The sequence below is a fragment of the Anomaloglossus baeobatrachus genome, chromosome 5 (assembly GCF_048569485.1).
Source record: "Anomaloglossus baeobatrachus isolate aAnoBae1 chromosome 5, aAnoBae1.hap1, whole genome shotgun sequence".
Taxonomy (NCBI): domain Eukaryota; kingdom Metazoa; phylum Chordata; class Amphibia; order Anura; family Aromobatidae; genus Anomaloglossus; species Anomaloglossus baeobatrachus.
In genome coordinates, this window is record NC_134357.1 from 565,549,871 (window position 1) to 565,563,230 (window position 13,360).

The 13,360-nt window shown below is 44.7% G+C and overlaps 1 pseudogene; it reads right to left on the reverse strand.

The window, feature by feature from the left end:
• The window catches only part of LOC142313035 (uncharacterized), an 88,569-nt pseudogene extending 79,093 nt beyond the window's left edge, over window positions 1-9,476 (reverse strand).
• Between the last annotated feature and the right edge of the window lie 3,884 nt (window positions 9,477-13,360).

The window sequence follows — 13,360 nt, forward strand, 5'->3', positions numbered from 1 at the left end:
TATTGTATACCCACAAAGGGACAGAAAAGGGAAAGCCGTCGAGGAATGGGGGCACCGTAAAAATAAGGGTGTACTCCATTGACAGGCAGACAAACAGCCCTAGGGATAAGGAACAGAAGCATACCCATATATCCCTTTAGTCATCTGGGGATACCCCGGTTACTCTGTAAAGTCACCTGAAGGTCTCCTCTCCTCTCTGTGGTATATATATATAATTTGTTTCTGATAATTTTTTCTAATATTCTTTTGATTTTTTTTGACAATATTTTCTGGGAATATTGACACTTGACAGCCACTACATGGTGTTTATGTATTTATATGTAGTTTTTGTTGAGTTTGTGATTTTAAAGAAGTTATTCTAATAAAGTGTGATTTTAGAAATAGGTATAATCTGACTCAATAACTGCAATGTACAAACTACCTTTGGGACTTTGGGGGTTTCTGTGTAAAAACAGTGTGCCCATAGTGTCATGGTATAGGTTGTCAGGTAGGATAATGTTACCTGCCTGGCAGGCGTGTGCCAACTGTAAAGATTGGTGCAATAGATATAATGCTATGCGGCTGCTTTTCAGGGGTTTACATCGACCCCATAGTTCCAAGTAAAGGGGGCTTTATACGCTACGACATCGCTAATGCAAACTCGTTGGGGTCACGGAATTGGTGACGCACATCCGGCCGCATTAGCGATGCCGTTGCGTGTGACACTGATGAGCGATTTTGCATTGTTGCAAAAACGTGCAAAATCGCTCATCGGTGACATGGGGGTCCATTCTCAAAAATCGTTACTGCAGCAGTAACGAGGTTGTTTCTCGTTCCTGCGGCAGCACACATCGCTCCGTGTGATACCGCAGGAACAAGGAAGCTCACCTTACCTGCCTCCCGGCCGCTATGCGGAAGGAAGGAGGTGGGCGGGATGTTACGTCCCACTCAGCTCCGCCCCTCCGCTGCTATTGGGCGGCCGCTCAGTGACGTCGCTGTGACGCCGCACGGACCGCCCCCTTAGAAAGGAGGCGGTTCGCCGGTCACAGCGACGTCGCCGGGCAGGTAAATATGTGTGACGGGTCTGGGCGATGTTGTGCGGCACGGGCAGCGATTTGCCCGTGTCGCACAACAGATGGGGGCGGTTACCCACGCTGGCGATATCGGGACCGATATCGCAGCGTGTAAAGTACCCTTTAGTGAAATCTTAATTCATCACACCAATATATTTTGGGTATTGAATGCTTACAACTTTGCGTTTGCGGTTTGAGTAAGACTGTTTTCTGTTGTAGCATGGCTTTGCTCCAGCACAAAAAGACAAGTTCAGTCTGACCTCACAAATGCTCTACACACTCCCATTCCTGCATGTCTATGGATTTACAATAGGAGACCAAAAAAGCATCCTGTAGATCTAATATGTAGATGATCTAATTCATATACACTATATGAACAAAAGTATTTCATACACTGTATATATTAATATAAAATATTCAGTGCACAGGTGTGAATATATTTGAACTATTTAGATTCAATATTATTATTGTATTAATTTGGGGGAAAACATTCCTTAAATTCAGAACATGAATATGGCTTCTCCCCTTTATTTGTAACACAGTTTTACCAAAACTTAAGAGACTTTTATTTTAAAATAAAACATTTCCCACATTCTGGGTACGAAAATGTCTTCTCACCTATGTGATCTCTTTAATGTTTACAAGAGTTGTTTAGAAATAAAAGAATTTTCCACAATCTCAGCATAGATCTGGTTTCTTCCCTCTGTGACTTTTTTGATGACTAACCAAATGTGATTTATCTACAAAACATTCCCCACATTCTGAACATGAAAATGGCTTCTCCCCTGTGTGAATTCTCTGATGTATAAGAAGATGTGATTTCCTTGCAAAACATTTCCCACATTCTGAACATGAAAATGGTTTCTCCCCTGTGTGAATTCTGTGTTTAATAATACTTGCTATCTAATTAAAACATTTTGCACAGTCTGAACATGAAAATGGCTTCTCCCCTGTATGAGTTCTCAGATGTGTAACAAGACTTGATTTCTGCTTAAAATATTTCCCACATTTGGAACATGAAAATGGCTACTCCCCTGTGTGTGTTCTCTGATGTGTAACAAGATTTGATTTGTCTGAAAAACATATCCCACATTCTGGACATGGATATGGCTTCTCCCCTGTGTGAGTTCTCTGATGTTTAACAAGATTTAACTTCTCTCTAAAACATTTCCCACATTCTGAACATGAAAATGGCATCTCCCCTGTGTGAATTCTCTGATGTATAAGAAGATGTGATTTCCTTGCAAAACATTTCCCACATTCTGAACATGAAAATGGCTTCTCCCCTGTGTGAATTCTCCGATGTCTAATTAGACTTGTTATCTGATTAAAACATTTTGCGCAGTCTGAACATGAAAATGGCTTCTCCCCTGTATGAGTTCTTTGATGTGTAACAAGACTTGATTTCTGCTTAAAACATTTCCCACATTTGGAACATGAAAATGGCGACTCCCCTGTGTGTGTTCTCTGATGTGTAACAAGATTTGATTTGCCTGAAAAACATATCCCACATTCTGGACATGGATATGGCTTCTCCCCTGTGTGAGTTCTCTGATGTGTAACAAGACTTGATTTCTGCTTAAACCATTTCCCACATTCGGAACATGAAAATGGCAACTCCCCTGTGTGTGTTCTCTGATGTGTAACAAGATTTGATTTGTCTGAAAAACATATCCCACATTCTGGACATGGATATGGCTTCTCCCCTGTGTGAGTTCTCTGATGTGTAACAAGATTTAACTTCTCTCTAAAACATTTCCCACATTCTGAACATGAAAATGGCATCTCCCCTGTGTGAATTTTCTGATGTATAAGAAGATGTGATTTCCTTGCAAAACATTTCTCACATTCTGAACATGAAAATGGCTTCTCCCCTGTGTGAGTTCTCTGATGTATAAGAAGACTTGATCTCTGCTTAAAAAAATTTCCACAGTCTGAACATGAAAATGGCTTCTCCCCTGTGTGAATTCTCCAATGTTTCATAAGACTTGATTTCTGATTAAAAGATTTCCCACAGTCTGAGCATGAAAACGGCATCTCCCCTGTGTGAGTTCGCTGATGCGTAACAAGACTTGATTTCTTTTTATAACATTTCCCACAGTCTGAACATGAAAATGGCTTTTCCCCGGTGTGAGTTCTGTGATGTGTAACAAGACTACATTTACTTCTAAAACATATCCCACACTCTACACATAAAAATGGCATCTCCCCTGTGTGAATTCTCTGATGTATAAGAAGATCTGATTTCCTTGCAAAACATTTCCCACATTCTGAACATATAAATGGCTTCTCCCCTGTGTGAGTTCTCTGATGTCTAACAAGTTTTGATTGACGATAGAAATATTTCTCACACTCTGAACATGAAAATATCTTCATTCCTTTTATAGTTCTAACAACCCTTCTGTTACTTTTATTTTCCTTAATAGCCTGTGATGGATCAGAAGATATGATCTGTTTAACAGTATCAGATGGTAGATCTTTGCTGTGAAACACTGAGGATACAGCTTGGATAACATAATGTTCTTCATTTGTGTCTTGTGGCACACAAACCCCATATGATTGGAAATCTGAAGATGCCAGAAGTCCCTCTGATCTTCTAACACAGTTGCCTGCTAAGATAATAAATAAAAAATGTTTATTTTTTTTTCAATAATATAAACTTGGAAGTAATGTTCTTAAATTATATAAAATGCTCAATAGAATTGCAAGTCATGTAGTAAAATTCTATAATTCATTAATATGTTGGTGGTATTCTAACCAAAGAGCACAGAGCAAGGGCCACTAGATAATGATATCAGGCCACCAGGATCGTTTCTAGCAGTTTGCCAATCAGTTTTAGAGTGTCTGTCACCACTATTTTGTAGTACGACCCTCAGTGGAGAATCATAATTGAGCCTGTCAGTCAGTACTATTAGGTAGGGTCTGTCGGCACAATCCCTGACAGCCACATGCGTTTTACTGCAGAACGGAGGGACAGTGAGATTATGCATGAAGAAGACTTTTATATAAAGTGTAAAAACTGGATAAGTAAATTTGTAAAGTGGTTTTCTTGTGTTGAAAAGAAAGAGTGGAAAGGAAAAAAGTTCCGGACAGCACTCAAGGTAAATGGTGCTCAGGTCTATGGAAGGCATCCACAATTCAAATGAAGAAAGAGACCGGCACTCCTTGTATTCTTTATGAAATAAATCTATTAATTGTTCAGTTCACAATGTGACGCCCATGCATGGAACAATTAAACAATTTGTCTTCATAAAGAATACAAGGAGTGCCGGTCTCTTTCTTCAGATCAAAAAAGTGGAAGAATGTGATAAATGAATATACACAGCTATGCGCCTCATCCCCTGATCTCACCCCCGCTGTACTACAGAACACCAATAACTGTCTTCCGCAGTCTCCAACATCATGTCTGTCCCCGATCTGAAATTCAACCTTTCCAAAAGTGAGCTTCTTCTACTCCTTCTGTCTACTAACCTCCCTACACCTGACATCTCCTTCTTTGTGTCATGCATCATAATAATGCATAGGCTGCAAGCTCGCTGTATGGGTGTTATGCTTGACACTGATATTTCAGTCACCTCCAATATCCAATCTTTTGCCTGCTCTTGTTGCTTGCACCTGAAGAACATCTCTAGAATCCGCCCCTTTGTCATCATGGAAACAACAAAAACCCTCACTCACTGTGGCACTGATCCACTCCCATCTTGATTACTGTAATTCTCTATTAATTGGCCTCCCCCTCACTAGACTGTTCCTTCTCCAGTCCATCCTTTATGCTGCAGCCAGGGTCACGTATATAGCTAATTGTTACTCAGGCGATTTTGCTGCGTGCCAGTCATTGCTGTAATGTTCACAGCCGATGTAGAGGCAGCAAATGGGAGTAGTGGAACCAATGGATCATATGCGGCACCTAGGCTTACCCTTTAAAGGGAGGGTCTTAACTAAGCACCCACTGCAAGGTGTTCACCAGGTACCACTCCTAGGGTAGTGACAGACTGTGGCAGGTCTTTATACCTGAATCCTTTAAATTAACCCCTTAACGACCGCGGGCAGTAAAATTACGTCCTAGCGGTCATAACGTTACTGCCCGCAGTCTGCCGGCAGCAGCATGCCACGGTCGGCGCACATCTCAGCTGATTTTCACAGCTGAGATGTGTGCCTGCTAGGCACGAGCAGAATCATTATCTGCTCATGCCATTTAACCCCTGTAATAGTGCTGTCAATATGTTACAGCGCCATTATAAACGCGATCGCGGTAAAGTTTTACTTACCGCCCGATACCGGAAGTCACGTGACATGATCACGTGCCTTCCGGTGGTTGTCATGGTAGCACAGGGTCATGTGATGACTCCTGTGCTAGACATTAACCACTTTCACATTCGCTTTCCACGGAGGCCAGGGAAGCAGGAAGTGCACGTATCTGCTGCTTACAGCTGTGTAGCTGTGATCAGCAGATAGTGCAGAGCGATTGGATTGCTGATCGCTATAGCCCCCTAGGCAGACTAGTAAAATAAAAAAAAAAAAAAAGTTTTAAAAAATTAACAAAAAAAACCAAAAACCTAAAAGTTCAAATCCCCCCCCTTTCGCCCCATTGAAAACGAAAGGGTTAAAAAAATAAAAAATATACACACATTTGGTATCGTCGCGTTCAGAAACGCCCGATCTATCAAAATATAAAAATCAATTAATCTGATCAGTAAACGGCATCGCGGCAAAAAAATGCCAAAATGACGTTTGTCACCACAACTTTTGCGCAAAATGCAATAACAGGCGATCAAAACGTAGCATCTGCGCAAAAATGGTACCGTTAAAAACGTCAGCTCGAGTCGCAAAAAATAAGCCGTCACTGAGCCATAGATCCCGAAAAATGAGAAGAGAACACTACAAGTCACGGAATATGGCGTAAAACGTGCGCCACTTTTTTCAGACAAACGTCCGAATTTTTTTTAACCCCTTATATAAAAGTAAACCTATACATGTTTGGTGTCTACGAACTCGCACTGACCAGAGGCATCACACCCACACATCAGTTTTACCATACAGTGAACACAGTGAATAAAATATCTCAAAAACAATAGTGCTATCGCACTTTTTTTGCAATTTTTCTGCATTTGGAATTTATTGCCGTTTTCCAGTACACTATATGGTAAAACCTATGGTTTCATTTAAAAGTACAGCTCGTTCTGCAAAAAATGAGCCCTCACATGACCATATTGACTGAAAATGAAAAAGTTACGTCTCTCAGAAAAAGAATGGCGAAAAAAAAAAAACGGAAAGCGAAAAATTGGCCTGTCGTGAAGGGGTTAAAAAATAGCTGTTCGGTCTGCTGGAGCGCTAATAAAGATATTTTATAATAAAGCTATTTTTTAATTCAGATATTCCCTCCAAGGGAAATTCGGGAGGAACTGCTTTAATGATAGTAGACTGCCCAGAGCAATAGAGATTCTGCTGGATGTCGGATACTAGAACGGGAACTCCGTGACCTGCGGTGTCGGTGCAACTTTGTAGTGTCAGGAGACCAACAAGCCTGGATCAAGTGATTACACACAGTGCTATTGAGAGGAGAAGTGGATCCCCTCCTAGGAAAAAACTCAAACTCTTCACTGGGGTAGAGTTAATTTCTGACGCTGCCTAAAACACATCTTTTCAGGGTGGCCCATCACTCTCTTTAATCAAAATCAATTTGTGACACCCCTGGACTAGTCAGGGCATCACAGGAGACTGCACGATCTTTACTCTCAGTGCAGGACGCAACCCCTCTTGGTTCTGGGTTCCCAACTTGCAGTACTGGCTCCATAAATACAAAAATCCCAATCACACCTCGCACCACACCCTGTCAGAGACACCAGTGGGCTGCTAAGCTGGAATAAGGCCGCCCACCTAGGGGGTCAGGCAGGGAGGTGGGAGGTGACAAGTCAGTGGAGTGGTAGCCCTCGAGCAGTGAGGAGCTAGGAGGGAGCGTGTGGCTCCCGGGGAGAAGAAGTTTGGGTTGCAGACGGTGGTCTGGACCCGGAGGAGTCAGACACCCGGTCGCAGGATATTAGGACTGGGTGCCAGACTAAAGGCTACTTTACACGCTGCGATATCGGTCCAGATATCGCTAGTGTGGGTACCCCCGCCCCCATCTGTTGCGCGACACGGGCAAATCGCTGCCCGTGACGCACAACAGCCGTCACACATACATACCTGTCCGGCGACGTCGCTGTGATGGGCGAACCGCCTCCTTTCTAAGGGGGCGGTCCGTGCGGCGTCACAGCGACGTCACTGAACCGCCGCCCAATAGTAGCGGAGGGGAGGAGCTGAGCGGGACGTAACATCCCGCCCACCTCCTTCCTTCCTCATAGCGGCCGGGAGGCAGGTAAGGGGAGCTTCCTCGTTCCTGCGGTGTCACACGCAGCGATGTGTGCTGCCGCAGGAACGAGGAACAACCTCGTTACTGCTGCAGTAACGAGATTTGAGAATGGACCCCCGTGTCGCCGATTAGCGATTTTGCACGTTTTTGCAACGATGCAAAATCGCTTATCGGTGTCACACGCAACGGCATCGCTAATGCGGCCGGATGTGCGTCACGAATTCCGTGACCCCCAACGACTCCGCATTAGCGATGTCGCAGCGTGTAAAGCCCGCTTTAGTCTCGGAGGACGGTCAGCAGCAAGTACAATAGCCGGTCTGGGACCGAAAGCACGGCAAGGTACTGGACACTAGATCAGGGAGAAGCTTCAAGCAACTCGGCAATTAACCTGCGGAGGATAGGGCCTTTAAGGACTGTCCCCACGAAGCTCAGAGATCGGGGACACAAACGCAACGAGGGGGATAGGGCTTTCCAACCAAAGCAGCCTACTGAAATCCCAAGCGTGAGCTCCTGAGAGCACAGCTCCTTCACTCAAAAAAGTCGAGAGCCGTGCCCGGACAGCTTTAAGCTTACGGGCCACTTGGACAATACTAAAATTTGTGCATGGTCAATCAGGCAGTACTGCAGGGGACGGATACCCGGATGAGCTCCCCCAAGAGGGCAGCGGCACCTAGAGACTTTGTTTACCATGTTGTCAGAGTCGGCTTTCCTTCGGAGTTTGTACCTGATCACTCCCTGCTTCCAGCGACCCTGTGCTCCCCTGCAACACCATCATTCAGAGTCCCGGGGCCTTCCCTTCCTGTGGAGGGTAACGTCATCTTGCTGCCCCAATTCCATCACCCCGGGTACTCCCACCGGCAGCGGTGGTACTCCCCATTACCACAAACCACGGGTGGCATCATTATCTAATCTTAATCCCCTGTAAATAATCCCCCATTACATATTAGAGTGACCCTGAGCCCCCGGGTTCGGAGACCCTCGAGCCACGAGTAGTGACACCCGGACCCGAGCGGTTCAAACACTGCTGGGGCGGGGCAAATTCATATATATCCCCTTCACTATTTCTCAGAACATAATTCTCCCTCAAACTTTATCTCACCCAAAAGTATTACAAAGATTGGCTGGTGACCGGCTCATGCAGACTTTATCTATGCTCCACTTCTTCGAGATGGCTGGACAGTCATTGTAAATAAGCCCTTGAACCTTGTGTCACCCCCACCTAACCCCATTGTAGATTGTAAGCTCTTACAAACAGGGTTATCTTTTATTTTTGCTTTAATTGTTGTATTTTCTATAACGGCTACTTATGATTGTTTATATAAAAACCTCTGAATTGTAAAGCGCTGCGGAATATGTTGGCGCTATAGAAATAAAGATTATTATTATAATATAAGCATTACTCTCCTTTTGAATCCATTGCCATTTCAAGGCTACCACTTTAGTGTTCTTTTCCAGTCTTCCACTAGTCAATCCACTAATATACAAGGTATCAATGACTTATCAGTATAAATAATATGGAACATGTGCACATTCCACCATAAACTGCACATTCCCCGTGTCTAGGATGTACGGGAAACCTCTTACACCTTATTTTTAGGATAAAGTTTGTTCATTCTTCTTAGTTCCACATTGTAGCAGCTGCTGAATAAGAAGAACCTGTGATTTCTCTGCATTTAGTGGTCACTACTCACCTGGGCGGTTATCTGTAGGAATCTCCTCTTTACTCCGCTCATCACCCCTCACATATGTCTCTGTAGTATTAATATGGGGCAGATCTTCACCCTGAAACAAAGATTGTAAAAGTCACAGACAGATGGAGAAGTCCCATCTATGATCAGCTCTAATCCTGCCATCTCCACCGCTCTCATTACACAAGTATAACACATATAATACTGGAGGATAAAACAAGACTGAGCACAAGACCTTCACAGCCGTCTACACATCATAGGGAGATTTCATGGCCCCTTCTCTCCATCTACCTGATGATCCTGAGGAACATCGGGATCTTCTTGTTTACAGTCCTGTGGGAGAAGAGGACGGGGACATCTCTCTGGTGTTGTCCTCTTACTGGATAGACCTGGAGGAGACACATACAGGGACTGCATTCATTCCTTACATACAGATAATTATAGGCCGTGTGTATTTAGTCCTGTCTATTACCTGGTGATGTGAGGGGCTGGGGAACCTCCATCATGACGTCCTTGTACAGATCTTTGTGTCCTTCTAAATACTCCCACTCCTCCATGGAGAAATAGACGGTGACGTCCTGACACCTTATAGGAACCTGACACATACAATGATAGCGTCACCCCCGATCCCTTCATAGCGTTACTGTATAATGTCCCAGCATTCCCAGCAGTGTCACCTCTCCAGTCAGCAGCTCAATCATCTTGTAGGTGAGTTCTAGGATCTTCTGGTCATTGATGTCCTCATGTATCGGGGGGTGAGGTGGAGGCCCCGTGATTGGGCTCAGGGGTCTTCCCCATCCCTCAGACACAGGGGCCTGACAGCGCTCACTAGAGGTCTTCTTCACTACTGTGTAATCCTGGTTATGGAGAGACACAGTAAGAAATCTCACTCCAGTCATTTCCAGAGTCCTCACCTCTCCAGTTCTGTGCATCTGTTATTCCCATAGATAAGAATGGTGTAATGTGACGTCATCAGAATCTCTCACCTCTCCAGTAAGCCGGAAGAGGATCTCTAGGGTGAGGTGTAATATCCTCTCCGCCATCTTGTCCCTGTCCATGTCCATCCTTCACGGGGCAATCAGGAGAATTCTCTTCTATAGAGCGATTGTTCTCCCCAGCATCTAATGTGTATGGAGCCTGAGCCCAGTAATGGGGAATCTCCACACACCTCCACCTGCAGAGCCGCACACTAGATATATGGCTGCTCTGTGCTTCCAGGGCCTGTGATGATGTCACATGGAGGGGAGGAGTCAGGGGTCACATGATCAGCGCCTCAGTGTATGCAGGACTCTGCTGTGCTGGGTGTCATGGTGCTGGATGAGGGGAAGGTTATGTGTGGAGTCAGGAGACAGTGTGGATGTAGCAGAGCCGAGTGTGTACGAGGTGTACGGAGCGGAGCCGTGTGTGTACAACATGTACGGAGCGGAGTCGTGTGTGTATGAGGTGTACAGAGTGGAGCCGTGTATGTACGAGGTGAACAGAGCGGAGCCGTGTGTGTACGAGGTGTGCGGAGCGGAGCCGTGTGTACACAAGGTGTACAGAGCGGAGCCATGTGTGTACGAGGTGAACTGAGCGGAGCCGTGTGTGTACGACATGTACGGAGCAGAGCCTTAGGTTTATGTTGTGTGTGCTGCGTGTAGCTGTATGTGTACGTGTGCCTAGTGGAGCGGTGTGCGTATGATGGTTTTGAGTACAGCCGTGTGTGTACGAGGTGTACGGAGCGGAGCCGTGTGTGTACGAGGTGTATGGAGCGGAGCCGTGTGTGTACGATGTGTACAGAGTGGAGCCTTGTATGTAAGAGGTGTGTTATGATTCAGTGACCAAGGAGGATCCGAAAAAAGCAGAAAAACTGGAAAACCCAGAGTGTTACCAAAGTGGTTGGAATCTTAGTGGACTGCTACAATTTCCCCACAGGACATCTTTCAGGTTTGTTCTCCTGAAATTCCTCAAGAGCTAGTCTCAAATCGGGTGAAATAGTGGAGACAACCACTCCCTCATGCAGGATGGTAGCAGGCTCAGTCACATCAAGAGAATCAGCAAAGTAACTCCTAGAGAGGGCATCCGCCTTAGTATTCTTAGTTCCCGGAATATAAGAGACCACAAAATTAAACCGCGTCAAAATCAAGTCTCATCTAGCCTGCCTGGGATTCAATCTCCTGGCTGATTCGAGATAGATCAAATTCTTATGATCGTTGAGTACAACAATTTGATGTCTTTCCCCCTCCAGCCAATGCCTCCATTCTTCAAAGACCCACTTCATAGCCAATAATTCCCGATTCCCCACATCATAATTTTGTTCCGGAGGTGAAAATGTTTGGAAAAAGAAGGCACAAGGTCTCATGTTAGAAGTCACAGGGTCTCTTTGAGACAAGACAGCCCCTGCTCCGATCTCTGATGCATCGATCTCCACCTGAAATGGAAGAGACATATCAGGCTGCCGCAAGACTGGAGCAGAAGTAAACCTCCTTTTAAGCTCCTAAAAAACCAAGACTGCCTCTAGAAACCAATTCACAACATTAGCTCCCTTTTTGGTCAAATCATTCAATGGCTTGACAATACCAGAAAAATTACCTATGAATTTATGATAGAAATTAGCAAAACCCAAAAACTTCTGAAGGGCCTTCAAAGAAGTGGGCTGAACACAATCATGAATGGCCTGGACCTTGAGCGGATCCATTTCAAAAGAAGATGGGGACAAAATGAACCCCAAAAAAGAGATCTTTTGTACACCAAAAAGACATTTCGATCCCTTAACATATAGCGCATTGACCCTGAGAACCTGAAACACTGTCCGGACCTGTTCAACATGGAAATCCCAATAGTCAGAAAAAATCAAAATGTCGTCCAAATAGACAATCAAACATTTGTCAACAAAGTCCTGGAAAATATCATGCATGAAAGACTGGAAGACAAAAGGGGCATTAGTGAGCCCAAAGGGCATCACTAGGTACTCAAAATGCCCCTCAGGGGTATTAAACGCTGTCTTCCATTCATCACCCTGCTTAATGCAAATGAGATTATACGCCCCCCTAAGATCGAGCCTAGTAAAAAAACTAGCACCCTTCACTCTAGAAAACAGGTCGGAAATCAGAGGCAATGAACACTGATATTTAACCATAATTTTATTAAGGAGACGATAATCAATACAGGGTCACAATTAGCCATCCTTCTTGGCTACAAAGAAAAACCCAAAGGTGAAGATGATGGTCTGCTGTGACCCTTCCCCAATGACTCCTTAATATAAGTCCGTGTAGCAACATGTTCAGGTACATATAAATTGAAAAGCCGTCCCTTAGGAAATTTACATCCAGGCACAAATTAAATAGCGCAATCATTGTCCCTATGTGGAGACAAGGACGCAGCCTCAGTCTCATTAAATACATCCATGAAATCCAACAAATAGTCAGGGACCTCCTGTGTCTGAGGCGAAATAGACAAAACAGGAGTATCACTATGTACACATTGACAGCCTCAACTAGTCACAGACAAAAGATATCCAATCCAGAAGTGGATTATGGGTTTGCAACCAAGGGAATCCCAGAACCAAAGTGTCATCCAATTTATGCAACACCAAAAACTTACAATCCTCCCCATGGTCTGGTGTGACCCGCATTGTCACCTGGGTCCAAAACTGGGGCTTATTTTCAGCTAAAGGAGTAGCATCAATACCCCTCAAAGGAATAGGAGTTTGCAAAGGTACCATAGGGAAACCACAGCGCTCAGCAAACCCAAAATCCATCAAGTTTAGGGCAGCAGCTGAATCAATAAAAGCCATAGCAGAAAATGACAACAGGGAACAGATCAAAGAAACTGACAAAAGAAACTTAGGCTGTATGTTGCCCAAAGTTAATAAATGGGCAAATGTTTTTTTGCGCCTAGGGCAGACGGAAATAGTATGAGAGGCGTCTGCACAGAAAAAACAACTTACTACGCCATCTAAAACCCTGCCGTTCAGCCCTAGAAAGGTCCCTATCACACTGCATAGGCTCCGGAGACTGCTCTGACAGCAACACATCTGCTCGCAATGTTTTACGTTCACGGAAACGTCTATCAATCTGAATGGCCAATTGTTACGGTTGCTGCGAGCACTGGAGACTATGTCCAGATTTCTTGCTACTGCACATGTGCGAGCGCTGGAGACTAAGTCCAGATTTCTTGCTACTGCACATGTGCGAGCGCTGGAGACTAAGTCCAGATTTCTTGCTACTGCACATGTGCGAGCGCCGGAGACTAAGTCCAATCTTGGAGCCATTGCACATGTGCGGGTGACA